This window comes from Scyliorhinus torazame, chromosome 3 (assembly GCF_047496885.1).
Source record: "Scyliorhinus torazame isolate Kashiwa2021f chromosome 3, sScyTor2.1, whole genome shotgun sequence".
In the NCBI taxonomy this organism is placed as follows: Eukaryota; Metazoa; Chordata; class Chondrichthyes; order Carcharhiniformes; family Scyliorhinidae; genus Scyliorhinus; species Scyliorhinus torazame.
The window spans coordinates 141,721,593-141,748,848 of NC_092709.1; the positions used below are offsets into that span (position 1 = coordinate 141,721,593).

Below are 27,256 nucleotides of genomic sequence, written 5' to 3' on the forward strand. Positions count from 1 at the left end.
CAACACAAGGGACTCCTTAGGGGGAGACAATTATCCACCAACATTGCCTCAGGTGAATGAGGTGTGAATCTCCAAATGGACTCCGAAAACGAGTAACGTGAAACATCGCCTCCTCCCACTTATCTTGGAAAAGAGTACTGTAAAGATACTCGCGATGTTTACACACATGTGTGAGACTGTGCGTGTCTGGGCCTTGTCCTGTTCTGTGGCCGGTATCCTGTTGCCCCTTTATGTTTGGGCCATTCCTCCTTAGCCGGAATGTTCTGAGAGGCTGAATGAGCTTTGAACGAGCTGCTTTTTCTCTTCTTTGTCTCATGATATTTGTACTGGTCCAATTGTATTGTTGTGCTTGTGTTCTCCTCTGTATATATACGTTGACATATTTTGCTATGCTGTGGAATTCCTGTGATTTAGCTGGTTATTTGTGACAATGGAAAAAGGTGAATGAAAAGACTTTGTAAAAAAAGAGTCCAGTGAAAAATTATCAGTTTGTGCAAAGTTTGTTGAACTTTTCTGAAGGCAATGAAGGTAAAAATGTTGTGAAGGGTTAAAAAGAAGTGAGAGGAGGAGGGTTTTAATTGAAGAGGAATGAGTGTTTGCAGCTGTGAGTGGTGAAGCGGACAGGAAAAGGGAGAGTGTTGTGAAGCAGATGTTGAAAATGAGCATGAGGAAAGTGGTAAAGAGATTGATGCGGAGGGAGTGTATGGTGAAAATGTAGTTGTGATAAAAGAAAGCTGGTGGTAAGAATGTAGAGAGGAAGGAAAAATTGCTGAGCAGAGGAATGCAAAGGAGCTGCAATGTATTGGCCGGGAATCCAACCCGGGCCTCTCACGTGGCAGGTGAGAATTCTACCACTGAACCACCAATGCAAGACACACAACTGAAGCTGAACTTTCATGCACAATGCCTGAGTTGCTAACAGATGTTGATGTGTGTTAGCCAAAGAAAACTGCATGTAACCAGCAGAGAGATGCAGTGTAAAGATGAGAAATAACAGTGCAACACCAGTCGATCTTGCATTGGCCAGGAATCGAACCCGGGCCTCCCGCATGGCAGACGAGAATTCTACCACTGAAGCACCAATGCAACTCCACTATCAATCTCATGATGTTCTCCTTTTTTTCCCCAATGCTTTCACTCAGCAGCATTTCCATTTCCTCACTTTGTCCTCTCTTTCCCCAAATTGCAACAAATTTCTTTACCTAAACTTCGGGCACAGCAGCGCATAAACCTCATGTGCTCTCACTTCACACCACTACAATATCACCTAATGCTACACTGCAATATCATCAAGCCGCTACTTTTCTTCACGCAAAGCTAACAGTGCTTCCACTAGGCCAGACTGCAAATTCCACGGCTTGATAACATACGGCTCCTTCCTTTAAGAATAATATGTTGTGCATCTTTCCGATTTTACAGCCAGGTTGGCTAATTATCCTAATGCTGCGTTCCAGTAAAGTGGGATTTCACACCTCCACCAAACAACCTATGTTTGGATGATGGCTTTTATACCGCTACCAGCCTTGGTTACATTTGAACTCACATCATCATTTCAGTTATGCAGGCCTCTGCACCATGAACCCAACAACATTGGCACAATGCTGTCACATCCTGTGTCCTGATTCCCCATGTGTCATCCTGGTCATCATGCTCTCGAATGTAGGTCCGTGTTTGCAAAACAGGAAAGGAAGGGGTGAATCAGCATTCGCCAAGGTTGAGGAATGTCAGCTTTATGGAAAGAGTTGAGAAGCTGGCATTATCCTAGTTGCAACACAAGGGACTTCTTAGGGGGAGACAATTACCCACCAACATTGCCTCAGGTGAATGAGGTGTGCATCTCCAAATGGACTCCGAAAACGAGTAACGTGAAACATCGCGTCCTCCCACTTCTCTTGGAAAAGAGTACTGTAAAGATACTCGCGATGTTTTCACAAATGTGTGAGACTGTGCATGTCTGGGCCTAGTCCTGTTCGGTATCCTGTTGCCCCTCTATGTTTGGGCCATTCCTCCTTAGCCGGAATGGCCTGAGAGGCTGAATGAGCTTTGAACGAGCTGCTTTTTCTCTTCTTTGTCTCATGGTATTTGTACTGGTCCAATTGTATTGTTGTGGTTGTGTTCTCCTCTGTATATATATATGTTGACATATTTTGCTATGCTGTGGAATTCCTGTGATTTTGCTGGTTATTTGTGACAATGGAAAAAGGTGAATGAAAATACTTTGTAAAAAAAAAAGAGTCCAGTGAAAAATTATCAGTTTTTGCAAAGCTTGTTTGAACTTTTCTTAAGGCAATGAAGGTACAAAAATTGTGAAGGGTGAAAAAGAAGTGAGAGGAGGAGTGTTTTAATTGAAGAGGAATGAGTGTTTGCAGCTGTGAGTGGTGAAGCGGACAGGAAAATGGAGAGTGTTGTGAAGCAGATGTTGAAAATGAGCATGAGGAAAGTGGTCAAGAGATTGATGTGGAGGGAGTGTATGGTGAAAATGTAGTTGTGATAAAAGAAAGATGGTGGTAAGAATGCAGAGCGGAATGAAAAATTGCTGAGCAGAGGAATGCAAAAGAGCTGCGATGCATTGGCCGGAAATCGAACCCGAGCCTCCCGCGTGGCAGGCGAGAATTCTACCACCGAACAACCAATGCAAACCACACAACTGAATCTGAACTTTCAAGCACAATGCTTGAATTGCGAACAGATGTTGATGTGTGTTACCCAAAGCAAACTGCATGTAACCAGCAGAGAAATGCAGTGTAAAGAAGAGAGATAACACTGCAACACCAGTCAATCTTGCATTGGCCGGAAATCGAACCCGGGCCTCCCGCGTGGCAGGCGAGAATTCTACCACTGAACCACCAATGCAACTCCCCTATCAATCGCATGATGTTCTCCTTTTTTTCCCCAATGCTTTCACTCAGCAGCATTTGCATTTCCTCACTTTGTCCTCTCTTTCCCCAAATTGCAACAAATTTCTTTACCTAAACTTCGGGCACAGCAGCGCATAAACCTCCTGTGCTCTCGCTTCACACCACTACAATATCACCTAATGCTACACTGCAATATCATCAGGCCGCTACTTTTCTTCACGCAAAGCTAACAGTGCTTCCACTAGGCCAGACTGCAAATTCCATGGCTTGATAACATACGGCTCCTTCCTTTCAGAATAATATGTTGTGCATCTTTCCGATATTACAGCCAGGTGGGCTAATTATCCTCATGCTGCGTTACAGTAAAGTGGGATTTCACACCTCAACCAAACAACCTATGTTTGGATGATGGCTTTTATACCGCTACCAGCCTTGGTTACATTTGAACTCACATCATCATTTCAGTTATGCAGGCCTCTGCACCATGAACCCAACAACATTGGCACAGCTGTCACATCCTGTGTCCTGATTCCCCATGTGTCATCCTGGTCATCATGCTCTCGAATGTACGCCCGTGTTTGCGAAACAGGAAAGGAAGGGTTGAATCAGCATTCGCCAAGGTTGAGGAATGCCAGCTTTATGGAAAGAGTTGAGAAGCTGGCATTATCCTAGTTGCAACAGAAGGGACTCCTTAGGGGGAGACAATTTCCCACCAACATTGCCTCAGCTGAATGAGGTGTAAATCTCCAAATGGACTCCAAAAACGAGCAACGTGAAACATCTCGTCCTCCCACTTCTCTTGGAAAAGAGTGCTGTGAAGACACTCGCGATGTTTTCACACATGTGTGAGACTGTGCGTGTCTGGGCCTTGTCCTGTTCTGTGGCCGGTATCCTGTTGCCCCTTTATGTTTGGGCCATTCCTACTTAGCCGGGATGTTCTGAAAGGCTGAATGATCTTTGGACGAGCTGCTTTTTCTCTTCTTTGTCTCATGGTATTTGTACTGGTCCAATTGTATTGTTGTGCTTCTGTTCTCCTCTGTATATATATATTTTGAGATATTTTGCTATGCTGTGGAATTCCGGTGATTTTGCTGGTTATTTGTGACAATGGAAAAAAGGTGAATGAAAATACTTTGTAAAACAAAAAGAGTCCATTGAACAATTATCAGTTTTTGAAAAGCTTGTTTGAACTTTTCTTAAGGCAATGAAGGTACAAAAATTGTGAAGGGTGAAAAAGAAGTGAGAGGAGGAGGGTTTTAATTGAAGAGGAATGAGTGTTTGCAGCTGTGTGTGGTGAAGCTGACAGGAAAAGGGAGAGTGTTGTGAAGCAGATGTTGAAATGAGCATGAGGAAAGTGATAAAGAGATTGATGCGGAGGGAGTGTATAGTGAAAATGTAGTTGTGATAAAAGAAAGCTGGTGGTAAGAATGTAGAGAGAAATGAACAATTGCTGAGCAGATGAATGCATAAGAGCTGTAACGCATTGGCTGGGAATCGAACCTGGGCATCCTGCATGGCAGGCAAGAATTCTACCACTGAACCACCAATGCAAACCACACAACTGAAGCTGAACTTTCAAGCACAATGCTTGAGTTGCTAACAGATGTTGATGTGTGTTAGCCAAAGCAAACTGCATGGAACCAGCAGAGAGATGCAGCGTAAAGAAGAGAAATAACAATGCAACACCAGTCGATCTTGCATTGGCCGGGAATCGAACCCGGGCCTCCCGCGTGGCAGGCGAGAATTCTACCACTGAACCACCAATGCAACTCTACTTCCAATCTCATGATGTTCTCCTTTTTTTCCCCAATGCTTTCACTCAGCAGCATTACCATTTCCTCACTTTGTCCTCTCTTTCCCCAAATTGAAACAAATCTCTTCACTAAAACTTCGGGCACAGCAGCGCATAAACCTCCTGTGCTCTCACTTCACACCACTACAATATCACCTAATGCTACACTGCAATATCATCAGGCCGCTACTTTTCTCAACGCAAGCTAACAGTGCTTCCACTAGGCCAGACTGCAAATTCCATGGCTTGATGACATACGGCTCCTTCCTTTCAGAATAATATGTTGTGCATCTTTCCGATATTACAGCCAGGTGGGCTAATTATCCTAATGCTGCGTTACAGTAAAGTGGGATTTCACACCTCCACCAAACAACCTATGTTTGGATGATGGCTTTTATACCGCTACCAGCCTTGGTTACATTTGAACTCACATCATCATTTCAGTTATGCAGGCCTCTGCACCATGAACCCAACAACATTGGCACAATGCTGTCACATCCTGTGTCATGATTCTCCATGTGTCATCCTGGTCATCATGCTCTCGAATGTAGGTCCGTGTTTGCGAAACAGGAAAGGAAGGGGTGAATCAGCATTCGCCAAGGTTGAGGAATGTCAGCTTTATGGAAAGAGTTGAGAAGCTGGCATTATCCTAGTTGCAACAGAAGGGACTCCTTAGGGGGAGACAATTACCCACCAACATTGCCTCAGGTGAATGAGGTGTGAATCTCCAAATGGACTCCGAAAACGAGTAACGTGAAACATCGCCTCGTCCCACTTCTCTTGGAAAAGAGTACCGTAAAGATACTCGCGATGTTTTCACACATGTGTGAGACTGTGCGTGTCTGGGCCTTGTCCTGTTCTGTGGCCAGTATCCTGTTGCCCCTTTATGTTTGGGCCATTCCTCCTTAGCCGGAATGTTCTGAGAGGCTGAATGTGCTTTGAACGAGCTGCTTTTTCTCTTCTTTGTCTCATGGTATTTGTACTGGTCCAATTGTATTGTTGTGCTTGTATTCTCCTCTGTATATATATATGTTGACATATTTTGCTATGCTGTGGAATTCCTGTGATTTAGCTGGCTATTTGTGACAATGGAAAAAGGTGAATGAAAAGACATTGTAAAAAAAAAGAGTCCAGTGAAAAATTATCAGTTTGTGCAAAGTTTGTTTAAACTTTTCTGAAGGCAATGAAGGTAAAAATGTTGTGGAAGGTGAAAAAGAAGTCAGGGAAGGAGGGTTTTAATTGAAAAGGAATGAGTGTTTGCAGCTGGGAGTGGTGAAGCGGACAGGAAAAGGGAGAGTGTTGTGAAGCAGATGTTGAAAATGAGCATGAGGAAAGTGGTAAAGAGATTGATGCGGAGGGTGTGGTGAAAATGTAGTTGCGATAAAAGAAAGCTGGTGGTAAGAATGTAGAGAGGAATGAAAAATTGCTGAGCACAGGAATGCAAAAGAGGTGTGATGCATTGGCCGGGAATCGAACCCGGGCCTCCCGCGTGGCAGGCGAGAATTCTACCACTGAACCACCAATGCAACTCCATTATCAAGCTCGTGATGTTCTCCTTTTTTTCCAAAATGCTTTCACTCAGCAGCATTTGCATTTCCTCACTTTGTCCTCTCTTTCCCCAAATGTCAACAAATTTCTTTACCTAAACTTCGGGCACAGCAGCGCATAAACCTCCTGTGCTCTCACTTCACACCACTACAATATCACCTAATGCTACACTGCAATATCATCAGACCGCTACTTTTCTTCACGCAAAGCTAACAGTGCTTCCACTAGGCCAGACTGCAAATTCCATGGCTTGGTGACAGACGGCTCCTTCCTTTCAGAATAACATGTTGTGCATCTTTCCAATTTTGCAGCGAGGTTGGCTAATTATCCTAATGCTGAGTTACAGGAAAGTGGAATTTCACACCTCCACCAAACAACCTATGTTTGGATGATGGCTTTTATACCGCTACCAGCCTTGGTTACATTTGAACTCACATCATCATTTCAGTTATGCAGGCCTCTGCACCATGAACCCAACAACATTGGCACAAGGCTGTCACATCCTGTGTCCTGATTCCCCATGTGTCATCCTGGTCATCATGCTCTCGAATGTAGGTCCGTGTTTGCGAAACAGGAAAGGAAGGGGTGAATCAGCATTCGCCAAGGTTGGGGAATGTCAGCTTTATGGAAAAAGTTGAGAAGCTGGCATTATCCTAGTTGCAACACAAGGGACTTCTTAGGGGGCGACAATTACCCACCAACATTGCCTCAGGTGAATGAGGTGTGAATCTCCAAATGGACTCCGAAAACGAGCAATGTGAAACATCGCCTCCTCCCACTTATCTTGGTAAAGAGTACTGTAAAGATACTCGCGACGTTTACACACATGTCTGAGTCTGTGCGTGTCTGGGCCTTGTCCTGTTCTGTGGCCGGTATCCTGTTGCCCCTTTATGTTTGGGCCATTCCTCCTTAGCCGGAATGTTCTGAGAGGCTGAATGAGCTTTGAACGAGATGCTTTTTCTCTTCTTTGCCTCATGGTATTTGTACTGGTCCAATTGTATTGTTGTGCTTGTGTTCTCCTCTGTATATATACGTTGACATATTTTGCTGCGCTGTGGAATTCCTGTGATTTAGCTGGTTATTTGTGACAATGGAAAAAGGTGAATGAAAAGACTTTGTAAAAAAAAGAGTCCAGTGAAAAACTATCAGTTTGTGCAAAGTTTGTTTGAACTTTTCTGAAGGCAATGAAGGTAAAAATGTTGTGAAGGGTTAAAAAGAAGTGAGAGGAGGAGGGTTTTAATTAAAGAGGAATGAGTGTTTGCAGCTGTGAGTGGTGAAGCGGACAGGAAAAGGGAGAGTGTTGTGAAGCAGATGTTGAAAATGAGCATGAGGAAAGTGGTAATGAGATTGATGCGGAGGGAGTGTATGGTGAAAATGTAGTTGTGATAAAAGAAAGCTGGTGGTAAGAATGTAGAGAGGAATGAATAATTGTTGAGCACAGGAATGCAAAAGAGCTGTGATGCATTGGCCGGGAATCAAACCCGGGCCTCCCGCGTGGCAGGGGAGAATTCTACCACTGAACCACCAATGCAAGCCACACAACTGAAGCTGAACTTTCAACCCCAATGCCTGAGTTGCTAACAGATGTTGATGTGTGTTAGCCAAAGAAAACTGCATGTAACCAGCAGAGAGATGCAGTGTAAAGATGAGAAATAACAGTGCAACACCAGTCAATCTTGCATTGGCCGGGAATCGAACCCGGGCCTCCCGCGTGGCAGGCGAGAATTCTACCACTGAACCACCAATGCAACTCCACGATCAATTTCATGACGTTCTCCTTTTTTTCCCCAATGCTTTCACTCAGCAGCATTTCCATTTCCTCACTTTGTCCTCACTTTCCCCAAATTGCAACAAATTTCTTTACCTAAACTTCGGGCACAGCAGCGCATAAACCTCATGTGCTCTCACTTCACACCACGACAGATCACCTAATGCTACACTGCAATATCATCAGGCCGCTACTTTTCTTCACGCAAAGCTAACAGTGCTTCCACTAGGCCAGACTGCAAATTCCATAGCTTGATAATATACGGCTCCTTCCTTTCAGAATAATATGTTGTGCATCTTTCCGATTTTACAGCCAGGTTGGCTAATTATCCTCATGCTGCGTTACAGTAAAGTGGGATTTCACACCTCCACCAAACAACCTATGTTTGGATAATGGCTTTTATACCGCTACCAGCCTTGGTTACATTAGAACTCACATCATCATTTCAGTTATGCAGGCCTCTGCACCATGAACCCACAACATTGGCACAATGCTGTCACATCCTGTGTCCTGATTCCCCATGTGTCATCCTCATCATCATGCTCTCGAATGTAGGTCCGTGTTTGCAAAACAGGAAAGGAAGGGGTGAATCAGCATTCGCCAAGGTTGAGGAATGTCAGCTTTATGGAAAGAGTTGAGAAGCTGGCATTATCCTAGTTGCAACACAAGGGACTCCCTAGGGGGAGACAATTACCCACCAACATTGCCTCAGGTGAATGAGGTGTGAATCTCCAAATGGACTCCGAAAACGATTAACGTGAAACATCGCCTCCTCCCACTTATCTTGGAAAAGAGTACTGTAAAGATACTCGCGACGTTTACACACATGTGTGAGACTGTGCGTGTCTGGGCCTTGTCCTGTTCTGTGGCCGGTATCCTGTTGCCCCTTTATGTTTGTGCCATTCCTCCTTAGCCGGAATGTTCTGAGAGGCTGAATGTGCTTTGAACGAGCTGCTTTTTCTCTTCTTTGTCTCATGGTATTTGTACTGGTCCAATTGTATTGTTGTGCTTGTATTCTTCTCTGTATATATATATGTTGACATATTTTGCTATGCTGTGGAATTCCTGTGATTTAGCTGGCTATTTGTGACAATGGAAAAAGGTGAATGAAAAGACATTGTAAAAAAAAAGAGTCCAGTGAAAAATTATCAGTTTGTGCAAAGTTTGTTTGAACTTTTCTGAAGGCAATGAAGGTAAAAATGTTGTGGAAGGTGAAAAAGAAGTCAGGGAAGGAGGGTTTTAATTGAAGAGGAATGAGTGTTTGCAGCTGTGAGTGGTGAAGCGGACAGGAAAAGGGACAGTGTTGTGAAGCAGATGTTGAAAATGAGCATGAGGAAAGTGGTAAAGAGATTGATGCGGAGGGAGTGTATGGTGAAAATGTAGTTGTGATAAAAGAAAGCTGGTGGTAAGAATGTAGAGAGGAAGGAAAAATTGCTGAGCAGAGGAATGCAAAGGAGCTGCAATGTATTGGCCGGGAATCCAACCCGGGCCTCTCACGTGGCAGGTGAGAATTCTACCACTGAACCACCAATGCAAGCCACACAACTGAAGCTGAACTTTCATGCACAATGCCTGAGTTGCTAACAGATGTTGATGTGTGTTAGCCAAAGAAAACTGCATGTAACCAGCTGAGAGATGCAGTGTAAAGATGAGAAATAACAGTGCAACACCAGTCAATCTTGCATTGGCCGGGAATCGAACCCGGGCCTCCCGCGTGGCAAGCGAGAATTCTACCACTGAACCACCAATGCAACTCCATTATCAAGCTTGTGATGTTCTCCTTTTTTTCCCCAATGCTTTCACTCAGCAGCATTTGCATTTCCTCACTTTGTCCTCTCTTTCCCCAAATGTCAACAAATTTCTTTACCTAAACTTCGGGCACAGCAGCGCATAAACCTCCTGTGCTCTCACTTCACACCACTACAATATCACCTAATGCTACACTGCAATATCATCAGACCGCTACTTTTCTTCACGCAAAGCTAACAGTGCTTCCACTAGGCCAGACTGCAAATTCCATGGCTTGATGACAGACAGCTCCTTCCTTTCAGAATAACATGTTGTGCATCTTTCCGATTTTACAGCCAGGTTGGCTAATTATCCTAATGCTGCATTGCAGTAAAGTGGGATTTCACACCTCCACCAAACAACCTATGTTTGGATGATGGCTTTTATACCGCTACCAGCCTTGGTTATATTTGAACTCACATCATCATTTCAGTTATGCAGGCCTCTGCACCATGAACCCAACAACATTGGCACAATGCTGTCACATCCTGTGTCCTGATTCCCCATGTGTCATCCTCGTCATCATGCTCTCGAATGTAGGTCCGTGTTTGCGAAACAGGAAAGGAAGGGGTGAATCAGCATTCGCCAAGGTTGAGGAATGTCAGCTTTATGGAAAGAGTTGAGAAGCTGGCATTATCCTAGTTGCAACACAAGGGACTCCTTAGGGGGAGACAATTATCCACCAACATTGCCTCAGGTGAATGAGGTGGGAATCTCCAAATGGACTCCGAAAACGAGTAACGTGAAACATCGCCTCCTCCCACTTATCTTGGTAAAGAGTACTGTAAAGATACTAGCGATGTTTACACACATGTGTGAGACTGTGCGTGTCTGGGCCTTGTCCTGTTCTGTGGCCGGTATCCTGTTGCCCCTTTATGTTTGGGCCATTCCTCCTTAGCCGGAATGTTCTGAGAGGCTGAATGAGCTTTGAATGAGCTGCTTTTTCTCTTCTTTGTCTCATGATATTTGTACTGGTCCAATTGTATTGTTGTGCTTGTGTTCTCCTCTGTATATATACGTTGACATATTTTGCTATGCTGTGGAATTCCTGTGATTTAGCTGGTTATTTGTGACAATGGAAAAAGGTGAATGAAAAGACTTTGTAAAAAAAGAGTCCAGTGAAAAATTATCAGTTTGTCCAAAGTTTGTTTGAACTTTTCTTAAGGCAATGAAGGTAAAAATGTTGTGAAGGGTTAAAAAGAAGTGAGAGGAGGAGGGTTTTAATTAAAGAGGAATGAGTGTTTGCAGCTGTGAGTGGTGAAGCGGACAGGAAAAGGGAGAGTGTTGTGAAGCAGATGTTGAAAATGAGCATGAGGAAAGTGGTAAAGAGATTGATGCGGAGGGTGTGGTGAAAATGTAGTTGCGATAAAAGAAAGCTGGTGGTAAGAATGGAGAGAGGAATGAAAAATTGCTGAGCACAGGAATGCAAAAGAACTGTGATGCATTGGCCAGGAATCGAACCCGGGCCTCCCGCGTGGCAGGCGAGAATTCTACCACTGAACCACCAATGCAAGCCACGCAACTGAAGCTGAACTTTCAAGCCCAATGCCTGAGTTGCTAACAGATGTTGATGTGTGTTCACCAAAGAAAACTGCATGTAACCAGCAGAGAGATGCAGTGTAAAGATGAGAAATAACAGTGCAACACCAGTCAATCTTGCATTGGCCGGGAATCGAACCCGGGCCTCCCGCATGGCGGGCGAGAATTCTACCACTGAACCACCATGCAACTCCACGATCAATTTCATGATGTTCTCCTTTTTTTCCCCAATGCTTTCACTCAGCAGCATTTCCATTTCCTCACTTTGTCCTCACTTTCCCCAAATTGCAACAAATTTCTTTACCTAAACTTCGGGCACAGCAGCGCATAAACCTCATGTGCTCTCACTTCACACCACAACAGATCACCTAATGCTACACTGCAATATCATCAGGCCGCTACTTTTCTTCACGCAAAGCTAACAGTGCTTCCACTAGGCCAGACTGCAAATTCCATGGCTTGATAACAGACGGCTCCTTCCTTTCAGAATAATATGTTGTGCATCTTTCCGATTTTACAGCCAGGTTGGCTAATTATCCTCATGCTGCGTTACAGTAAAGTGGGATTTCACACCTCCACCAAACAACCTATGTTTGGATAATGGCTTTTATACCGCTACCAGCCTTGGTTACATTTGAACACACATCATCATTTCAGTTATGCAGGCCTCTGCACCATGAACCCACAACATTGGCACAATGCTGTCACATCCTGTGTCCTGATTCCCCATGTGTCATCCTCGTCATCATGCTCTCGAATGTAGGTCCGTGTTTGCAAAACAGGAAAGGAAGGGGTGAATCAGCATTCGCCAAGGTTGAGGAATGTCAGCTTTATGGAAAGAGTTGAGAAGCTGGCATTATCCTAGTTGCAACACAAGGGACTCCCTAGGGGGAGACAATTACCCACCAACATTGCCTCAGGTGAATGAGGTGTGAATCTCCAAATGGACTCCGAAAACGATTAACGTGAAACATCGCCTCCTCCCACTTATCTTGGAAAAGAGTACTGTAAAGATACTCGCGACGTTTACACACATGTGTGAGACTGTGCGTGTCTGGGCCTTGTCCTGTTCTGTGGCCGGTATCCTGTTGCCCCTTTATGTTTGGGCCATTCCTCCTTAGCCGGAATGTTCTGAGAGGCTGAATGTGCTTTGAACGAGCTGCTTTTTCTCTTCTATGTCTCATGGTATTTGTACTGGTCCAATTGTATTGTTGTGCTTGTATTCTCCTCTGTATATATATATGTTGACATATTTTGCTATGCTGTGGAATTCCTGTGATTTAGCTGGCTATTTGTGACAATGGAAAAAGGTGAATGAAAAGACATTGTAAAAAAAAAGAGTCCAGTGAAAAATTATCAGTTTGTGCAAAGTTTGTTTGAACTTTTCTGAAGGCAATGAAGGTAAAAATGTTGTGGAAGGTGAAAAAGAAGTCAGGGAAGGAGGGTTTTAATTGAAGAGGAATGAGTGTTTGCAGCTGGGAGTGGTGAAGCGGACAGGAAAAGGGAGAGTGTTGTGAAGCAGATGTTGAAAATGAGCATGAGGAAAGTGGTAAAGAGATTGATGCGGAGGGAGTGTATGGTGAAAATGTAGTTATGATAAAAGAAAGCTGGTGGTAAGAATGTAGAGAGGAAGGAAAAATTGCTGAGCAGAGGAATGCAAAGGAGCTGCAATGTATTGGCCGGGAATCGAACCCAGGCCTCCCGCGTGGCAGGCGAGAATTCTACCACTGAACCACCAATGCAACTCCATTATCAAGCTTGTGATGTTCTCCTTTTTTTCCCCAATGCTTTCACTCAGCAGCATTTGCATTTCCTCACTTTGTCCTCTCTTTCCCCAAATGTCAACAAATTTCTTTACCTAAACTTCGGGCACAGCAGCGCATAAACCTCCTGTGCTCTCACTTCACACCACTACAATATCACCTAATGCTACACTGCAATATCATCAGACCGCTACTTTTCTTCACGCAAAGCTAACAGTGCTTCCACTAGACCAGACTGCAAATTCCATGGCTTGATGACAGACGGCTCCTTCCTTTCAGAATAACATGTTGTGCATCTTTCCGATTTTACAGCCAGGTTGGCTAATTATCCTCATGCTGCGTTACAGTAAAGTGGGATTTCACACCTCCACCAAACAACCTATGTTTGGATGATGGCTTTTATACCGCTACCAACCTTGGTTACATTTGAACTCACATCATCATTTCAGTTATGCAGGCCTCTGCACCATGAACCCAACAACATTGGCACAATGCTGTCACATCCTGTGTCCTGATTCCCCATGTGTCATCCTCGTCATCATGCTCTCGAATGTAGGTCCGTGTTATCGAAACAGGAAAGGAAGGGGTGAATCAGCATTCGCCAAGGTTGAGGAATGTCAGCTTTATGGAAAGAGTTGAGAAGCTGGCATTATCCTAGTTGCAACACAAGGGACTCCTTAGGGGGAGACAATTATCCACCAACATTGCCTCAGGTGAATGAGGTGTGAATCTCCAAATGGACTCCGAAAACGAGTAACGTGAAACATCGCCTCCTCCCACTTATCTTGGTAAAGAGTACTGTAAAGATACTAGCGATGTTTACACACATGTGTGAGACTGTGCGTGTCTGGGCCTTGTCCTGTTCTGTGGCCGGTATCCTGTTGCCCCTTTATGTTTGGGCCATTCCTCCTTCGCCGGAATGTTCTGAGAGGCTGAGTGAGCTTTGAACGAGCTGCTTTTTCTCTTCTTTGTCTCATGATATTTGTACTGGTCCAATTGTATTGTTGTGCTTGTGTTCTCCTCTGTATATATACGTTGACATATTTTGCTATGCTGTGGAATTCCTGTGATTTAGCTGGTTATTTGTGACAATGGAAAAAGGTGAATGAAAAGACTTTGTAAAAAAAGAGTCCAGTGAAAAATTATCAGTTTGTGCAAAGTTTGTTTGAACTTTTCTTAAGGCAATGAAGGTAAAAATGTTGTGAAGGGTTAAAAAGAAGTGAGAGGAGGAGGGTTTTAATTAAAGAGGAATGAGTGTTTGCAGCTGTGAGTGGTGAAGCGGACAGGAAAAGGGAGAGTGTTGTGAAGCAGATGATGAAAATGAGCATGAGGAAAGTGGTAAAGAGATTGATGCGGAGGGTGTGGTGAAAATGTAGTTGCGATAAAAGAAAGCTGGTGGTAAGAATGTAGAGAGGAATGAAAAATTGCTGAGCACAGGAATGCAAAAGAGGTGTGATGCATTGGCCGGGAATCGAACCCGGGCCTCCCGCGTGGCAGGTGAGAATTCTACCACTGAACCACCAATGCAAGCCACGCAACTGAAGCTGAACTTTCAAGCCCAATGCCTGAGTTGCTAACAGATGTTGATGTGTGTTCGCCAAAGAAAACTGCATGTAACCAGCAGAGAGATGCAGTGTAAAGATGAGAAATAACAGTGCAACACCAGTCAATCTTGCATTGGCCGGGAATCGAACCCGGGCCTCCCGCGTGGCAGGCGAGAATTCTACCACTGAACCACCAATGCAACTCCACGATCAATTTCATGATGTTCTCCTTTTTTTCCCCAATGCTTTCACTCAGCAGCATTTCCATTTCCTCACTTTGTCCTCACTTTCCCCAAATGTCAACAAATTTCTTTACCTAAACTTCGGGCACAGCAGCGCATAAACCTCATGTGCTCTCACTTCACACCACAACAGATCACCTAATGCTACACTGCAATATCATCAGGCTGCTACTTTTCTTCACGCAAAGCTAACAGTGCTTCCACTAGGCCAGACTGCAAATTCCATGGCTTGATAACATACGGCTCCTTCCTTTCAGAATAATATGTTGTGCATCTTTCCGATTTTACAGCCAGGTTGGCTAATTATCCTCATGCTGCGTTACAGTAAAGTGGGATTTCACACCTCCACCAAACAACCTATGTTTGGATAATGGCTTTTATACCGCTACCAGCCTTGGTTACATTTGAACTCACATCATCATTTCAGTTATGCAGGCCTCTGCACCATGAACCCACAACATTGGCACAATGCTGTCACATCCTGTGTCCTGATTCCCCATGTGTCATCCTCGTCATCATGCTCTCGAATGTAGGTCCGTGTTTGCAAAACAGGAAAGGAAGGGGTGAATCAGCATTCGCCAAGGTTGAGGAATGTCAGCTTTATGGAAAGAGTTGAGAAGCTGGCATTATCCTAGTTGCAACACAAGGGACTCCTTAGGGGGAGACAATTATCCACCAACATTGCCTCAGGTGAATGAGGTGTGAATCTCCAAATGGACTCCGAAAACGAGTAACGTGAAACATCGCCTCCTCCCACTTATCTTGGTAAAGAGTACTGTAAAGATACTAGCGATGTTTACACACATGTGTGAGACTGTGCGTGTCTGGGCCTTGTCCTGTTCTGTGGCCGGTATCCTGTTGCCCCTTTATGTTTGGGCCATTCCTCCTTCGCCGGAATGTTCTGAGAGGCTGAGTGAGCTTTGAACGAGCTGCTTTTTCTCTTCTTTGTCTCATGATATTTGTACTGGTCCAATTGTATTGTTGTGCTTGTGTTCTCCTCTGTATATATACGTTGACATATTTTGCTATGCTGTGGAATTCCTGTGATTTAGCTGGTTATTTGTGACAATGGAAAAAGGTGAATGAAAAGACTTTGTAAAAAAAGAGTCCAGTGAAAAATTATCAGTTTGTGCAAAGTTTGTTTGAACTTTTCTTAAGGCAATGAAGGTAAAAATGTTGTGAAGGGTTAAAAAGAAGTGAGAGGAGGAGGGTTTTAATTAAAGAGGAATGAGTGTTTGCAGCTGTGAGTGGTGAAGCGGACAGGAAAAGGGAGAGTGTTGTGAAGCAGATGTTGAAAATGAGCATGAGGAAAGTGGTAAAGAGATTGATGCGGAGGGTGTGGTGAAAATGTAGTTGCGATAAAAGAAAGCTGGTGGTAAGAATGTAGAGAGGAATGAAAAATTGCTGAGCACAGGAATGCAAAAGAGGTGTGATGCATTGGCCGGGAATCGAACCCGGGCCTCCTGCGTGGCAGGCGAGAATTCTACCACTGAACCACCAATGCAAGCCACGCAACTGAAGCTGAACTTTCAAGCCCAATGCCTGAGTTGCTAACAGATGTTGATGTGTGTTCGCCAAAGAAAACTGCATGTAACCAGCAGAGAGATGCAGTGTAAAGATGAGAAATAACAGTGCAACACCAGTCAATCTTGCATTGGCCGGGAATCGAACCCGGGCCTCCCGCGTGGCAGGCGAGAATTCTACCACTGAACCACCAATGCAACTCCACGATCAATTTCATGATGTTCTCCTTTTTTTCCCCAATGCTTTCACTCAGCAGCATTTCCATTTCCTCACTTTGTCCTCACTTTCCCCAAATTGCAACAAATTTCTTTACCTAAACTTCGGGCACAGCAGCGCATAAACCTCCTGTGCTCTCACTTCACACCACGACAGATCACCTAATGCTACACTGCAATATCATCAGGCTGCTACTTTTCTTCACGCAAAGCTAACAGTGCTTCCACTAGGCCAGACTGCAAATTCCATGGCTTGATAACATACGGCTCCTTCCTTTCAGAATAATATGTTGTGCATCTTTCCGATTTTACAGCCAGGTTGGCTAATTATCCTCATGCTGCGTTACAGTAAAGTGGGATTTCACACCTCCACCAAACAACCTATGTTTGGATAATGGCTTTTATACCGCTACCAGCCTTGGTTACATTAGAACTCACATCATCATTTCAGTTATGCAGGCCTCTGCACCATGAACCCACAACATTGGCACAATGCTGTCACATCCTGTGTCCTGATTCCCCATGTGTCATCCTCGTCATCATGCTCTCGAATGTAGGTCCGTGTTTGCAAAACAGGAAAGGAAGGGGTGAATCAGCATTCGCCAAGGTTGAGGAATGTCAGCATTATGGAAAGAGTTGAGAAGCTGGCATTATCCTAGTTGCAACACAAGGGACTCCCTAGGGGGAGACAATTACCCACCAACATTGCCTCAGGTGAATGAGGTGTGAATCTCCAAATGGACTCCGAAAACGATTAACGTGAAACATCGCCTCCTCCCACTTATCTTGGAAAAGAGTACTGTAAAGATACTCGCGACGTTTACACACATGTGTGAGACTGTGCGTGTCTGGGCCTTGTCCTGTTCTGTGGCCGGTATCCTGTTGCCCCTTTATGTTTGGGCCATTCCTCCTTAGCCGGAATGTTCTGAGAGGCTGAATGTGCTTTGAACGAGCTGCTTTTTCTCTTCTTTGTCTCATGGTATTTGTACTGGTCCAATTGTATTGTTGTGCTTGTATTCTCCTCTGTATATATATATGTTGACATATTTTGCTATGCTGTGGAATTCCTGTGATTTAGCTGGCTATTTGTGACAATGGAAAAAGGTGAATGAAAAGACATTGTAAAAAAAAAGAGTCCAGTGAAAAATTATCAGTTTGTGCAAAGTTTGTTTAAACTTTTCTGAAGGCAATGAAGGTAAAAATGTTGTGGAAGGTGAAAAAGAAGTCAGGGAAGGAGGGTTTTAATTGAAGAGGAATGAGTGTTTGCAGCTGGGAGTGGTGAAGCGGACAGGAAAAGGGAGAGTGTTGTGAAGCAGATGTTGAAAATGAGCATGAGGAAAGTGGTAAAGAGATTGATGCGGAGGGAGTGTATGGTGAAAATGTAGTTGTGATAAAAGAAAGCTGGTGGTAAGAATGTAGAGAGGAAGGAAAAATTGCTGAGCAGAGGAATGCAAAGGAGCTGCAATGTATTGGCCGGGAATCCAACCCGGGCCTCTCACGTGGCAGGTGAGAATTCTACCACTGAACCACCAATGCAAGACACACAACTTAAGCTGAACTTTCATGCACAATGCCTGAGTTGCTAACAGATGTTGATGTGTGTTGGCCAAAGAAAACTGCATGTAACCAGCAGAGAGATGCAGTGTAAAGATGAGAAATAACAGTGCAACACCAGTCAATCTTGCATTGGCCGGGAATCGAACCCGGGCCTCCCGCGTGGCAGGCGAGAATTCTACCACTGAACCACCAATGCAACTCCATTATCAAGCTTGTGATGTTCTCCTTTTTTTCCCCAATGCTTTCACTCAGCAGCATTTGCATTTCCTCACTTTGTCCTCTCTTTCCCCAAATGTCAACAAATTTCTTTACCTAAACTTCGGGCACAGCAGCGCATAAACCTCCTGTGCTCTCACTTCACACCACTACAATATCACCTAATGCTACACTGCAATATCATCAGACCGCTACTTTTCTTCACGCAAAGCTAACAGTGCTTCCACTAGGCCAGACTGCAAATTCCATGGCTTGATGACAGACGGCTCCTTCCTTTCAGAATAACATGTTGTGCATCTTTCCGATTTTACAGCCAGGTTGGCTAATTATCCTCATGCTGCGTTACAGTAAAGTGGGATTTCACACCTCCACCAAACAACCTATGTTTGGATGATGGCTTTTATACCGCTACCAACCTTGGTTACATTTGAACTCACATCATCATTTCAGTTATGCAGGCCTCTGCACCATGAACCCAACAACATTGGCACAATGCTGTCACATCCTGTGTCCTGATTCCCCATGTGTCATCCTCGTCATCATGCTCTCGAATGTAGGTCCGTGTTATCGAAACAGGAAAGGAAGGGGTGAATCAGCATTCGCCAAGGTTGAGGAATGTCAGCTTTATGGAAAGAGTTGAGAAGCTGGCATTATCCTAGTTGCAACACAAGGGACTCCTTAGGGGGAGACAATTATCCACCAACATTGCCTCAGGTGAATGAGGTGTGAATCTCCAAATGGACTCCGAAAACGAGTAACGTGAAACATCGCCTCCTCCCACTTATCTTGGTAAAGAGTACTGTAAAGATACTAGCGATGTTTACACACATGTGTGAGACTGTGCGTGTCTGGGCCTTGTCCTGTTCTGTGGCCGGTATCCTGTTGCCCCTTTATGTTTGGGCCATTCCTCCTTCGCCGGAATGTTCTGAGAGGCTGAGTGAGCTTTGAACGAGCTGCTTTTTCTCTTCTTTGTCTCATGATATTTGTACTGGTCCAATTGTATTGTTGTGCTTGTGTTCTCCTCTGTATATATACGTTGACATATTTTGCTATGCTGTGGAATTCCTGTGATTTAGCTGGTTATTTGTGACAATGGAAAAAGGTGAATGAAAAGACTTTGTAAAAAAAGAGTCCAGTGAAAAATTATCAGTTTGTGCAAAGTTTGTTTGAACTTTTCTTAAGGCAATGAAGGTAAAAATGTTGTGAAGGGTTAAAAAGAAGTGAGAGGAGGAGGGTTTTAATTAAAGAGGAATGAGTGTTTGCAGCTGTGAGTGGTGAAGCGGACAGGAAAAGGGAGAGTGTTGTGAAGCAGATGTTGAAAATGAGCATGAGGAAAGTGGTAAAGAGATTGATGCGGAGGGTGTGGTGAAAATGTAGTTGCGATAAAAGAAAGCTGGTGGTAAGAATGTAGAGAGGAATGAAAAATTGCTGAGCACAGGAATGCAAAAGAGGTGTGATGCATTGGCCGGGAATCCAACCCGGGCCTCCCGCGTGGCAGGCGAGAATTCTACCACTGAACCACCAATGCAAGCCACGCAACTGAAGCTGAACTTTCAAGCCCAATGCCTGAGTTGCTAACAGATGTTGATGTGTGTTCGCCAAAGAAAACTGCATGTAACCAGCAGAGAGATGCAGTGTAAAGATGAGAAATAACAGTGCAACACCAGTCAATCTTGCATTGGCCGGGAATCGAACCCGGGCCTCCCGCGTGGCAGGCGAGAATTCTACCACTGAACCACCAATGCAACTCCACGATCAATTTCATGATGTTCTCCTTTTTTTCCCCAATGCTTTCACTCAGCAGCATTTCCATTTCCTCACTTTGTCCTCACTTTCCCCAAATTGCAACAAATTTCTTTACCTAAACTTCGGGCACAGCAGCGCATAAACCTCCTGTGCTCTCACTTCACACCACGACAGATCACCTAATGCTACACTGCAATATCATCAGGCTGCTACTTTTCTTCACGCAAAGCTAACAGTGCTTCCACTAGGCCAGACTGCAAATTCCATGGCTTGATAACATACGGCTCCTTCCTTTCAGAATAATATGTTGTGCATCTTTCCGATTTTACAGCCAGGTTGGCTAATTATCCTCATGCTGCGTTACAGTAAAGTGGGATTTCACACCTCCACCAAACAACCTATGTTTGGATAATGGCTTTTATACCGCTACCAGCCTTGGTTACATTAGAACTCACATCATCATTTCAGTTATGCAGGCCTCTGCACCATGAACCCACAACATTGGCACAATGCTGTCACATCCTGTGTCCTGATTCCCCATGTGTCATCCTCGTCATCATGCTCTCGAATGTAGGTCCGTGTTTGCAAAACAGGAAAGGAAGGGGTGAATCAGCATTCGCCAAGGTTGAGGAATGTCAGCTTTATGGAAAGAGTTGAGAAGCTGGCATTATCCTAGTTGCAACACAAGGGACTCCCTAGGGGGAGACAATTACCCACCAACATTGCCTCAGGTGAATGAGGTGTGAATCTCCAAATGGACTCCGAAAACGATTAACGTGAAACATCGCCTCCTCCCACTTATCTTGGAAAAGAGTACTGTAAAGATACTCGCGACGTTTACACACATGTGTGAGACTGTGCGTGTCTGGGCCTTGTCCTGTTCTGTGGCCGGTATCCTGTTGCCCCTTTATGTTTGGGCCATTCCTCCTTAGCCGGAATGTTCTGAGAGGCTGAATGAGCTTTGAACGAGCTGCTTTTTCTCTTCTTTGTCTCATGGTATTTGTACTGGTCCAATTGTATTGTTGTGCTTGTATTCTCCTCTGTATATATATATGTTGACATATTTTGCTATGCTGTGGAATTCCTGTGATTTAGCTGGCTATTTGTGACAATGGAAAAAGGTGAATGAAAAGACATTGTAAAAAAAAAGAGTCCAGTGAAAAATTATCAGTTTGTGCAAAGTTTGTTTGAACTTTTCTGAAGGCAATGAAGGTAAAAATGTTGTGGAAGGTGAAAAAGAAGTGAGAGGAGGAGGGTTTTAATTGAAGAGGAATGAGTGTTTGCAGCTGTGAGTGGTGAAGCGGACAGGAAAAGGGAGAGTGTTGTGAAGCAGATGTTGAAAATGAGCATGAGGAAAGTGGTAAAGAGATTGATGCGGAGGGAGTGTATGGTGAAAATGTAGTTGTGATAAAAGAAAGCTGGTGGTAAGAATGTAGAGAGGAAGGAAAAATTGCTGAGCAGAGGAATGGAAAGGAGCTGCAATGTATTGGCCGGGAATCCAACCCGGGCCTCTCACGTGGCAGGTGAGAATTCTACCACTGAACCACCAATGCAAGACACACAACTTAAGCTGAACTTTCATGCACAATGCCTGAGTTGCTAACAGATGTTGATGTGTGTTGGCCAAAGAAAACTGCATGTAACCAGCAGAGAGATGCAGTGTAAAGATGAGAAATAACAGTGCAACACCAGTCAATCTTGCATTGGCCGGGAATCGAACCCGGGCCTCCCGCGTGGCAGGCGAGAATTCTACCACTGAACCACCAATGCAACTCCATTATCAAGCTTGTGATGTTCTCCTTTTTTCCCCAATGCTTTCACTCAGCAGCATTTGCATTTCCTCACTTTGTCCTCTCTTTCCCCAAATGTCAACAAATTTCTTTACCTAAACTTCGGGCACAGCAGCGCATAAACCTCCTGTGCTCTCACTTCACACCACTACAATATCACCTAATGCTACACTGCAATATCATCAGACCGCTACTTTTCTTCACGCAAAGCTAACAGTGCTTCCACTAGGCCAGACTGCAAATTCCATGGCTTGATGACAGACGGCTCCTTCCTTTCAGAATAACATGTTGTGCATCTTTCCGATTTTACAGCCAGGTTGGCTAATTATCCTAATGCTGCGTTACAGTAAAGTGGGATTTCACACCTCCACCAAACAACCTATGTTTGGATGATGGCTTTTATACCGCTACCAGCCTTGGTTACATTTGAACTCACATCATCATTTCAGTTATGCAGGCCTCTGCACCATGAACCCAACAACATTGGCACAATGCTGTCACATCCTGTGTCCTGATTCCCCATGTGTCATCCTCGTCATCATGCTCTCGAATGTAGGTCCGTGTTTGCGAAACAGGAAAGGAAGGGGTGAATCAGCATTCGCCAAGGTTGAGGAATGTCAGCTTTATGGAAAGAGTTGAGAAGCTGGCAATATCCTAGTTGCAACACAAGGGACTCCTTAGGGGGAGACAATTACCCACCAACATTGCCTCAGGTGAATGAGGTGTGAATCTCCAAATGGACTCCGAAAACGAGTAACGTGAAACATCGCCTCCTCCCACTTATCTTGGTAAAGAGTACTGTAAAGATACTAGCGATGTTTACACACATGTGTGAGACTGTGTGTGTCTGGGCCTTGTCCTGTTCTGTGGCCGGTATCCTGTTGCCCCTTTATGTTTGGGCCATTCCTCCTTCGCCGGAATGTTCTGAGAGGCTGAATGAGCTTTGAACGAGCTGCTTTTTCTCTTCTTTGTCTCATGATATTTGTACTGGTCCAATTGTATTGTTGTGCTTGTGTTCTCCTCTGTATATATACGTTGACATATTTTGCTATGCTGTGGAATTCCTGTGATTTAGCTGGTTATTTGTGACAATGGAAAAAGGTGAATGAAAAGACTTTGTAAAAAAAGAGTCCAGTGAAAAATTATCAGTTTGTGCAAAGTTTGTTTGAACTTTTCTTAAGGCAATGAAGGTAAAAATGTTGTGAAGGGTTAAAAAGAAGTGAGAGGAGGAGGGTTTTAATTAAAGAGGAATGAGTGTTTGCAGCTGTGAGTGGTGAAGCGGACAGGAAAAGGGAGAGTGTTGTGAAGCAGATGTTGAAAATGAGCATGAGGAAAGTGGTAAAAAGATTGATGCGGAGGGTGTGGTGAAAATGTAGTTGCGATAAAAGAAAGCTGGTGGTAAGAATGGAGAGAGGAATGAAAAATTGCTGAGCACAGGAATGCAAATTAGCTGTGATGCATTGGCCGGGAATCAAACCCGGGCCTCCCGCGTGGCAGGCGAGAATTCTACCACTGAACCACCAATGCAAGCCACGCAACTGAAGCTGAACTTTCAAGCCCAATGCCTGAGTTGCGAACAGATGTTGATGTGTGTTCGCCAAAGAAAACTGCATGTAACCAGCAGAGAGATGCAGTGTAAAGATGAGAAATAACTGCAACACCAGTCAATCTTGCATTGGCCGGGAATCGAACCCGGGCCTCCCGCGTGGCAGGCGAGAATTCTACCACTGAACCACCAATGCAACTCCACGATCAATTTCATGATGTTCTCCTTTTTTTCCCCAATGCTTTCACTCAGCAGCATTTCCATTTCCTCACTTTGTCCTCACTTTCCCCAAATTGCAACAAATTTCTTTACCTAAACTTCGGGCACAGCAGCGCATAAACCTCCTGTGCTCTCACTTCACACCACGACAGATCACCTAATGCTACACTGCAATATCATCAGGCTGCTACTTTTCTTCACGCAAAGCTAACAGTGCTTCCACTAGGCCAGACTGCAAATTCCATGGCTTGATAACATACGGCTCCTTCCTTTCAGAATAATATGTTGTGCATCTTTCCGATTTTACAGCCAGGTTGGCTAATTATCCTCCTGCTGCGTTACAGTAAAGTGGGATTTCACACCTCCACCAAACAACCTATGTTTGGATAATGGCTTTTATACCGCTACCAGCCTTGGTTACATTAGAACTCACATCATCATTTCAGTTATGCAGGCCTCTGCACCATGAACCCACAACATTGGCACAATGCTGTCACATCCTGTGTCCTGATTCCCCATGTGTCATCCTCGTCATCATGCTCTCGAATGTAGGTCCGTGTTTGCAAAACAGGAAAGGAAGGGGTGAATCAGCATTCGCCAAGGTTGAGGAATGTCAGCTTTATGGAAAGAGTTGAGAAGCTGGCATTATCCTAGTTGCAACACAAGGGACTCCCTACGGGGAGACAATTACCCACCAACATTGCCTCAGGTGAATGAGGTGTGAATCTCCAAATGGACTCCGAAAACGATTAACGTGAAACATCGCCTCCTCCCACTTATCTTGGAAAAGAGTACTGTAAAGATACTCGCGACGTTTACACACATGTGTGAGACTGTGCGTGTCTGGGCCTTGTCCTGTTCTGTGGCCGGTATCCTGTTGCCCCTTTATGTTTGGGCCATTCCTCCTTAGCCGGAATGTTCTGAGAGGCTGAATGAGCTTTGAACGAGCTGTTTTTTCTCTTCTTTGTCTCATGGTATTTGTACTGGTCCAATTGTATTGTTGTGCTTGTATTCTCCTCTGTATATATATATGTTGACATATTTTGCTATGCTGTGGAATTCCTGTGATTTAGCTGGCTATTTGTGACAATGGAAAAAGGTGAATGAAAAGACTTTGTAAAAAAAGAGTCCAGTGAAAAATTATCAGTTTGTGCAAAGTTTGTTTGAACTTTTCTTAAGGCAATGAAGGTAAAAATGTTGTGAAGGGTTAAAAAGAAGTGAGAGGAGGAGGGTTTTAATTAAAGAGGAATGAGTGTTTGCAGCTGTGAGTGGTGAAGCGGACAGGAAAAGGGAGAGTGTTGTGAAGCAGATGTTGAAAATGAGCATGAGGAAAGTGGTAAAGAGATTGATGCGGAGGGTGTGGTGAAAATGTAGTTGCGATAAAAGAAAGCTGGTGGTAAGAATGTAGAGAGGAATGAAAAATTGCTGAGCACAGGAATGCAAAAGAGGTGTGATGCATTGGCCGGGAATCAAACCCGGGCCTCCCGCGTGGCAGGCGAGAATTCTACCACTGAACCACCAATGCAAGCCACGCAACTGAAGCTGAACTTTCAAGCCCAATGCCTGAGTTGCTAACAGATGTTGATGTGTGTTCGCCAAAGAAAACTGCATGTAACCAGCAGAGAGATGCAGTGTAAAGATGAGAAATAACAGTGCAACACCAGTCAATCTTGCATTGGCCGGGAATCGAACCCGGGCCTCCCGCGTGGCAGGCGAGAATTCTACCACTGAACCACCAATGCAACTCCACGATCAATTTCATGATGTTCTCCTTTTTTTCCCCAATGCTTTCACTCAGCAGCATTTCCATTTCCTCACTTTGTCCTCACTTTCCCCAAATGTCAACAAATTTCTTTACCTAAACTTCGGGCACAGCAGCGCATAAACCTCATGTGCTCTCACTTCACACCACAACAGATCACCTAATGCTACACTGCAATATCATCAGGCCGCTACTTTTCTTCACGCAAAGCTAACAGTGCTTCCACTAGGCCAGACTGCAAATTCCATGGCTTGATAACATACGGCTCCTTCCTTTCAGAATAATATGTTGTGCATCTTTCCGATTTTACAGCCAGGTTGGCTAATTATCCTCATGCTGCGTTACAGTAAAGTGGGATTTCACACCTCCACCAAACAACCTATGTTTGGATAATGGCTTTTATACCGCTACCAGCCTTGGTTACATTTGAACTCACATCATCATTTCAGTTATGCAGGCCTCTGCACCATGAACCCACAACATTGGCACAATGCTGTCACATCCTGTGTCCTGATTCCCCATGTGTCATCCTCGTCATCATGCTCTCGAATGTAGGTCCATGTTTGCAAAACAGGAAAGGAAGGGGTGAATCAGCATTCGCCAAGGTTGAGGAATGTCAGCTTTATGGAAAGAGTTGAGAAGCTGGCATTATCCTAGTTGCAACACAAGGGACTCCCTCGGGGGAGACAATTACCCACCAACATTGCCTCAGGTGAATGAGGTGTGAATCTCCAAATGGACTCCGAAAACGATTAACGTGAAACATCGCCTCCTCCCACTTATCTTGGAAAAGAGTACTGTAAAGATACTCGCGACGTTTACACACATGTGTGAGACTGTGCGTGTCTGGGCCTTGTCCTGTTCTGTGGCCGGTATCCTGTTGCCCCTTTATGTTTGGGCCATTCCTCCTTAGCCGGAATGTTCTGAGAGGCTGAATGTGCTTTGAACGAGCTGCTTTTTCTCTTCTTTGTCTCATGGTATTTGTACTGGTCCAATTGTATTGTTGTGCTTGTATTCTCCTCTGTATATATATATGTTGACATATTTTGCTATGCTGTGGAATTCCTGTGATTTAGCTGGCTATTTGTGACAATGGAAAAAGGTGAATGAAAAGACATTGTAAAAAAAAAGAGTCCAGTGAAAAATTATCAGTTTGTGCAAAGTTTGTTTAAACTTTTCTGAAGGCAATGAAGGTAAAAATGTTGTGGAAGGTGAAAAAGAAGTCAGGGAAGGAGGGTTTTAATTGAAGAGGAATGAGTGTTTGCAGCTGGGAGTGGTGAAGCGGACAGGAAAAGGGAGAGTGTTGTGAAGCAGATGTTGAAAATGAGCATGAGGAAAGTGGTAAAGAGATTGATGCGGAGGGAGTGTATGGTGAAAATGTAGTTGTGATAAAAGAAAGCTGGTGGTAAGAATGTAGAGAGGAAGGAAAAATTGCTGAGCAGAGGAATGGAAAGGAGCTGCAATGTATTGGCCGGGAATCCAACCCGGGCCTCTCACGTGGCAGGTGAGAATTCTACCACTGAACCACCAATGCAAGACACACAACTTAAGCTGAACTTTCATGCACAATGCCTGAGTTGCTAACAGTTGTTGATGTGTGTTGGCCAAAGAAAACTGCATGTAACCAGCAGAGAGATGCAGTGTAAAGATGAGAAATAACAGTGCAACACCAGTCAATCTTGCATTGGCCGGGAATCGAACCCGGGCCTCCCGCGTGGCAGGCGAGAATTCTACCACTGAACCACCAATGCAACTCCATTATCAAGCTTGTGATGTTCTCCTTTTTTTCCCCAATGCTTTCACTCAGCAGCATTTGCATTTCCTCACTTTGTCCTCTCT

General features: G+C 44.4%; 28 non-coding genes across 28 annotated transcripts; all 28 read right to left on the bottom strand.

Moving 5' to 3' along the window:
* Positions 1 to 798: 798 nt before the first annotated feature.
* Positions 799 to 869, bottom strand: trnag-gcc (transfer RNA glycine (anticodon GCC)). The gene has a single exon. It is a non-coding gene; the product is annotated as a tRNA-Gly (tRNA).
* Positions 870 to 1,015: 146 nt separating this feature from the next.
* On the bottom strand, positions 1,016 to 1,086 carry trnag-gcc (transfer RNA glycine (anticodon GCC)). Its single transcript has one exon. It is a non-coding gene; the product is annotated as a tRNA-Gly (tRNA).
* A 1,696-nt stretch (positions 1,087 to 2,782) lies between these two features.
* On the bottom strand, positions 2,783 to 2,853 carry trnag-gcc (transfer RNA glycine (anticodon GCC)). The gene has a single exon. It is a non-coding gene; the product is annotated as a tRNA-Gly (tRNA).
* A 1,701-nt stretch (positions 2,854 to 4,554) lies between these two features.
* On the bottom strand, positions 4,555 to 4,625 carry trnag-gcc (transfer RNA glycine (anticodon GCC)). The gene has a single exon. It is a non-coding gene; the product is annotated as a tRNA-Gly (tRNA).
* A 1,480-nt stretch (positions 4,626 to 6,105) lies between these two features.
* trnag-gcc (transfer RNA glycine (anticodon GCC)) lies at positions 6,106 to 6,176 on the bottom strand. The gene has a single exon. It is a non-coding gene; the product is annotated as a tRNA-Gly (tRNA).
* Positions 6,177 to 7,658: 1,482 nt separating this feature from the next.
* trnag-gcc (transfer RNA glycine (anticodon GCC)) lies at positions 7,659 to 7,729 on the bottom strand. The gene has a single exon. It is a non-coding gene; the product is annotated as a tRNA-Gly (tRNA).
* A 146-nt stretch (positions 7,730 to 7,875) lies between these two features.
* trnag-gcc (transfer RNA glycine (anticodon GCC)) lies at positions 7,876 to 7,946 on the bottom strand. Its single transcript has one exon. It is a non-coding gene; the product is annotated as a tRNA-Gly (tRNA).
* A 1,483-nt stretch (positions 7,947 to 9,429) lies between these two features.
* On the bottom strand, positions 9,430 to 9,500 carry trnag-gcc (transfer RNA glycine (anticodon GCC)). Its single transcript has one exon. It is a non-coding gene; the product is annotated as a tRNA-Gly (tRNA).
* A 146-nt stretch (positions 9,501 to 9,646) lies between these two features.
* On the bottom strand, positions 9,647 to 9,717 carry trnag-gcc (transfer RNA glycine (anticodon GCC)). Its single transcript has one exon. It is a non-coding gene; the product is annotated as a tRNA-Gly (tRNA).
* Positions 9,718 to 11,194: 1,477 nt separating this feature from the next.
* Positions 11,195 to 11,265, bottom strand: trnag-gcc (transfer RNA glycine (anticodon GCC)). The gene has a single exon. It is a non-coding gene; the product is annotated as a tRNA-Gly (tRNA).
* Positions 11,266 to 11,410: 145 nt separating this feature from the next.
* On the bottom strand, positions 11,411 to 11,482 carry trnag-gcc (transfer RNA glycine (anticodon GCC)). The gene has a single exon. It is a non-coding gene; the product is annotated as a tRNA-Gly (tRNA).
* A 1,482-nt stretch (positions 11,483 to 12,964) lies between these two features.
* Positions 12,965 to 13,035, bottom strand: trnag-gcc (transfer RNA glycine (anticodon GCC)). The gene has a single exon. It is a non-coding gene; the product is annotated as a tRNA-Gly (tRNA).
* Positions 13,036 to 14,512: 1,477 nt separating this feature from the next.
* On the bottom strand, positions 14,513 to 14,583 carry trnag-gcc (transfer RNA glycine (anticodon GCC)). Its single transcript has one exon. It is a non-coding gene; the product is annotated as a tRNA-Gly (tRNA).
* A 146-nt stretch (positions 14,584 to 14,729) lies between these two features.
* Positions 14,730 to 14,800, bottom strand: trnag-gcc (transfer RNA glycine (anticodon GCC)). Its single transcript has one exon. It is a non-coding gene; the product is annotated as a tRNA-Gly (tRNA).
* A 1,475-nt stretch (positions 14,801 to 16,275) lies between these two features.
* On the bottom strand, positions 16,276 to 16,346 carry trnag-gcc (transfer RNA glycine (anticodon GCC)). Its single transcript has one exon. It is a non-coding gene; the product is annotated as a tRNA-Gly (tRNA).
* A 146-nt stretch (positions 16,347 to 16,492) lies between these two features.
* Positions 16,493 to 16,563, bottom strand: trnag-gcc (transfer RNA glycine (anticodon GCC)). The gene has a single exon. It is a non-coding gene; the product is annotated as a tRNA-Gly (tRNA).
* Positions 16,564 to 18,046: 1,483 nt separating this feature from the next.
* Positions 18,047 to 18,117, bottom strand: trnag-gcc (transfer RNA glycine (anticodon GCC)). The gene has a single exon. It is a non-coding gene; the product is annotated as a tRNA-Gly (tRNA).
* A 146-nt stretch (positions 18,118 to 18,263) lies between these two features.
* Positions 18,264 to 18,334, bottom strand: trnag-gcc (transfer RNA glycine (anticodon GCC)). Its single transcript has one exon. It is a non-coding gene; the product is annotated as a tRNA-Gly (tRNA).
* Positions 18,335 to 19,811: 1,477 nt separating this feature from the next.
* Positions 19,812 to 19,882, bottom strand: trnag-gcc (transfer RNA glycine (anticodon GCC)). The gene has a single exon. It is a non-coding gene; the product is annotated as a tRNA-Gly (tRNA).
* A 146-nt stretch (positions 19,883 to 20,028) lies between these two features.
* On the bottom strand, positions 20,029 to 20,099 carry trnag-gcc (transfer RNA glycine (anticodon GCC)). Its single transcript has one exon. It is a non-coding gene; the product is annotated as a tRNA-Gly (tRNA).
* A 1,483-nt stretch (positions 20,100 to 21,582) lies between these two features.
* trnag-gcc (transfer RNA glycine (anticodon GCC)) lies at positions 21,583 to 21,653 on the bottom strand. The gene has a single exon. It is a non-coding gene; the product is annotated as a tRNA-Gly (tRNA).
* Positions 21,654 to 21,799: 146 nt separating this feature from the next.
* Positions 21,800 to 21,870, bottom strand: trnag-gcc (transfer RNA glycine (anticodon GCC)). The gene has a single exon. It is a non-coding gene; the product is annotated as a tRNA-Gly (tRNA).
* A 1,476-nt stretch (positions 21,871 to 23,346) lies between these two features.
* Positions 23,347 to 23,417, bottom strand: trnag-gcc (transfer RNA glycine (anticodon GCC)). The gene has a single exon. It is a non-coding gene; the product is annotated as a tRNA-Gly (tRNA).
* A 144-nt stretch (positions 23,418 to 23,561) lies between these two features.
* Positions 23,562 to 23,632, bottom strand: trnag-gcc (transfer RNA glycine (anticodon GCC)). Its single transcript has one exon. It is a non-coding gene; the product is annotated as a tRNA-Gly (tRNA).
* Positions 23,633 to 25,109: 1,477 nt separating this feature from the next.
* trnag-gcc (transfer RNA glycine (anticodon GCC)) lies at positions 25,110 to 25,180 on the bottom strand. Its single transcript has one exon. It is a non-coding gene; the product is annotated as a tRNA-Gly (tRNA).
* A 146-nt stretch (positions 25,181 to 25,326) lies between these two features.
* On the bottom strand, positions 25,327 to 25,397 carry trnag-gcc (transfer RNA glycine (anticodon GCC)). The gene has a single exon. It is a non-coding gene; the product is annotated as a tRNA-Gly (tRNA).
* Positions 25,398 to 26,880: 1,483 nt separating this feature from the next.
* On the bottom strand, positions 26,881 to 26,951 carry trnag-gcc (transfer RNA glycine (anticodon GCC)). Its single transcript has one exon. It is a non-coding gene; the product is annotated as a tRNA-Gly (tRNA).
* Positions 26,952 to 27,097: 146 nt separating this feature from the next.
* trnag-gcc (transfer RNA glycine (anticodon GCC)) lies at positions 27,098 to 27,168 on the bottom strand. Its single transcript has one exon. It is a non-coding gene; the product is annotated as a tRNA-Gly (tRNA).
* Between the last annotated feature and the right edge of the window lie 88 nt (positions 27,169 to 27,256).